This window comes from Papaver somniferum, unplaced genomic scaffold (genome assembly GCF_003573695.1).
Source record: "Papaver somniferum cultivar HN1 unplaced genomic scaffold, ASM357369v1 unplaced-scaffold_29, whole genome shotgun sequence".
NCBI classification, from domain to species: Eukaryota; Viridiplantae; Streptophyta; class Magnoliopsida; order Ranunculales; family Papaveraceae; genus Papaver; species Papaver somniferum.
This window is the reverse complement of record NW_020639929.1, coordinates 1,939,065-1,942,852: the sequence shown is the minus strand read 5'-3', so window position 1 is coordinate 1,942,852 and position 3,788 is coordinate 1,939,065. Positions and strand designations below refer to the sequence as shown.

At 37.8% G+C, this 3,788-nt stretch overlaps 1 pseudogene; it reads right to left on the bottom strand.

Annotated features, from left to right (window-relative positions):
• Positions 1 to 3,297: 3,297 nt before the first annotated feature.
• LOC113341488 lies at positions 3,298 to 3,397 on the bottom strand (annotated as a pseudogene).
• Between the last annotated feature and the right edge of the window lie 391 nt (positions 3,398 to 3,788).

The following is a 3,788-nucleotide window of genomic DNA, read 5'->3' as shown; positions in this document are numbered from 1 at the left end:
ATGATACCATCCTTGTACCTAAGTAGGTCGTGGCGGCATGGAAGTCCCATATATGTCTTCATTTTACAAACACACTCTTCCTCCAAGTTGGCGCCTAATGTCTTAATCAAATCCACTTCTTGCATTAACAATTCGATGCATAGATGGGAGACTCTATAAGTTAATTCCTGATAGATGCATTAATGTGTCTATTTTCATCTCTATTGTGTATATTGTTAGTACCCATTTTTGTACTTATTTCGGTATTTTATCTATTTGTAGGTGTTTTTGGAGAAATAAGCTTTTGCGGCGAAATTGGCTCGAAAAGTTGTTAAAGGCACATGGGAGGACATTTGCTATTCGGACTCTCGCTTTGGATAAGGGGTAAACCATTTTTAGGCATGTGCTAAAGGGACACCTGAACTGGATAAGGGGACACCTTTCTTCTTCATGTTTAAAACGGTTTTTGGCGGGAAAAGAGACTTCACGTCTGCAGATTTTGGACGTGAAGCTTTGGGCAGTTTTAAAATGATTCAACGCTGGAAATCGATTGGGCTGGACTTGATAGAGCAAAACAGGTTTAATACATGCGTTTGGATCGATCGAATTGGGCTGGAATTGCCGGAAAAAGGAAACAGAGTAAAAAAGGAAACACGGTCCCTGTCGAGTTTGTTTTTGGACATTCAGAGAGATTAAAGGCAAGAAATTCGTTCCAAAGATACATATTATATCTAAGGAGGAGTTTGATATAATTGGGAGAGCTCAGAAACGCGTGAAACGAATTAGGGATGAGATTATTGCCGTGACTGCCAAGGAAGGAAAGAAGAGATTTCGAAGCGATTTGGGAGAGATTTAATCGTCCTTTGATGTATAAATAGGTTTCTTAGGGTCCCAAGAAGGGGTACGAAGAGTTTGGAGTAGTTTAGAGCACTACAGAGCTGAGAAGATCGAGTTGCAGGAAGTTACGTGTTTCTGCTGCTGCTGAAGAACAAACGTTGCAAGGAAGAACAACGTCTCAAATTCGCAACATCACTTCTCTGTAACAGCCGAACTGTCTGTCACCTTTTCTTTCACTGTAACAATTGAACAACGCCTTTGCAACAATTATTTCTGTTGCAATTTTTCTGTTTTATTGTTTCACCTCTTGTAAACACTTTTTGAGCTATAAACATATATTTTGAGCAAGTGATTATATGAGGAGATAAACCCCTTAGCCGAGGCAACGGAGGAAGCCATTGTTCCATTAAAAGTGGTAAATTCTATTTAATTATTTATTGCAATTATTTGACATGATTATTTGCATAGAGTGGTTATAGAAAATTGATTTTTATTGAGTAGTTGTGAATCGTTTTGATGGAGCATGCTTGGTTCTAAAACTTTTGATGTTTCATGCTTTGTGATTACAATTATTACTTCAAAAATCTATTAGAGGCAAAATATTAGATCACTTTAAAAGAAAGAATTGCATGAATATTGATTAGAATTTATCACTTAATTGGTTAATGGTGGAATCTAGGGTCTCGATATTTTCTTATTATCTTTGAAACAACTTTATTTAATTTTCGAAAACCCTTCACAAGTTCGAGTTGAACGAATCTTATTACCACTTTTTCTACAAAAATTAAAATCTCATCAATTTTTGGCGCCGCCGAGGCGGATTTGCTTTTTGGGTTTTTAGACTTAGTTTTCTTTTATTTTTTTTTATTTTATTTATTTTTTTATTTTTGTTATTTTTTACGTTTTTGGGTATTTGTCTTTTGTCTACAGGTTTTGGATCATAAAGAGAATTGATCCAAGGAGTTTGGTGATTTCGTAAAGACTGGAACTTAAAGCATAAAGACTTGGAGCAAAAGATTAAAGCGAAAAGAACGGAAAAGAAGACAATTTCTTTTTAGATATTTTATCTTATTTTTAATTTTTTTAGGGTTTGTTTATTTTTCTTTATTAAAAAAAAAAGAGAGAGAGAACTGTATTAGGGTTTGCTATTTTTGTAATTTTTTCTTTTCTTTTTGGACACTTGGACATTGGACTTTGAACATTATTATTTTTAAACCCTAAGGAAGGGTTGGTTTAAATACAAACTGTGTGCAGGGAAGGACGGTGATTACGATATCACCTCGGCCCCTCGGGTTCGTACATAACATAGGAGTTGTGGCCCGAGTCGACTTCAGCGGTTCTTCGCCCGTCTGGTACGGGAGGTAAGTTTTTCGAAACACCCGCGAATCCCCTGGCAGCGGGTTTACTGTATTCCTTAAGGTAAATATATGCTGAGGACTTGAATACGGTTGATTTTAATTCCTAGTAAAGGGCAAGGACTGGCCATACAAGATAAGGGTTCGGATTTCATCAATGTTCTCTTCTTGTACGCCTTAGGAACACGAAACCAAACGCGAACCTAAGCCCAAAATTTTGACTAGAACGAGACCTATAGGGTAACGACCTTAATAGGAAAGTCGTTCGAAGAATATTGGTTACTGTTTTGAGCATACTTCGGAGTTCTTGACGGTTTCTGTGAGTTGAATGCATGACTGCGCCGCCTTGTAACCGGTGAGGCCTTGGGTATCAAAGCTCCACTGAGCTTCCCTCTCCTTGATTCAGCTTACTTTGACTCGGACTGATTCCAGAGGGGTTTGCTCAGATTGTAACGAGTTCCTTTTCGAAAGAATAGAAGCTGGTCTAGTGACAATCTAAGTGGAGCCATCATGCTTTTTGTTTGCTAGAAATTTAGGTTTGATTTGGTTGAGTCATCCTTGTTTTGTGTTTGCATAGAATTCCCTTCCTTATTTTGTTGCATGCCTGAACGTAAAAGAGACGCCCTAGGTAGATTTGTTAAAGAGAAACCTAGTAGTTCTAAGCGTCTTGATTACCTCAATTTAGAGAGTCCGATTCGTGAAGATTCCGTTTTTGAACGTCCGTTTGAAGAGAAAATCCCTGATAGTCCAATAGCGCCAGAAATGGCAGCTTTGAAAGCCTTGTTGAATCCTACTAGGACTACTCATCCCTCGTATATCAAGTTACCTGAAACTGAAGCGAATTATGAACTTAAGCCTGGAAACTTACAGTTGCTCCCAATATTTTTAGTAAAAGAAAATGAAAACCCCTATTTCCATGTTAGGGACTTTGAGGAAATTTGTAGTACCCTGAAAATTAGAAACCTTGATGATGATGCTTTAAAACTCAGGTTATTCCCATTTTCCTTAAAAGATAAATCCAAGTCGTGGCTGTATAGTTTGGCTTCCGAATCAATTGAAACCTATGAACAACTTACATCCGCCTTTTTGAACAAGTTTTTCCCTAGGCACAAAACCTCGTCTATTAGGACGCAAATCTGCACATTTACACAACAGGAGGGAGAATCTTTGTATATGTATTTGGAAAGGTTCAATGGTTTATTAGCCCAATGTCCTCATCATGGTTTAGAAAAGGTTAGGTTAGTTCAGGAGTTTAGATTATCCACCACAACTACAGTAGAGTCCATGTGTACAGGTGGGTTTGAAAACCAAACAGTTGATAATGCGGTGACATACTTGCATGAAATCGCCGAAAAGACCCAACAATGGGAAAGTAATAGGGTACCCCAGAAAACAACTCTTCTAGGCAGAGGAAACGTTAATAGGGTAGAAGAAAGCTACGAATCAGATGCCAAAATTGCTGCTATAGAAAAAAGGTTAGAATCTTTAGAAGTGGGTCATACTAGTGGTAGAATAGAGCCTTTTTGGGAAGGCAATACTGTTGAAGAGCAAGCCAATGCTCTCTATAATAACACTAGGTTTGATAACCGTCAGAAGTTTGACCCATATTCAGAAACC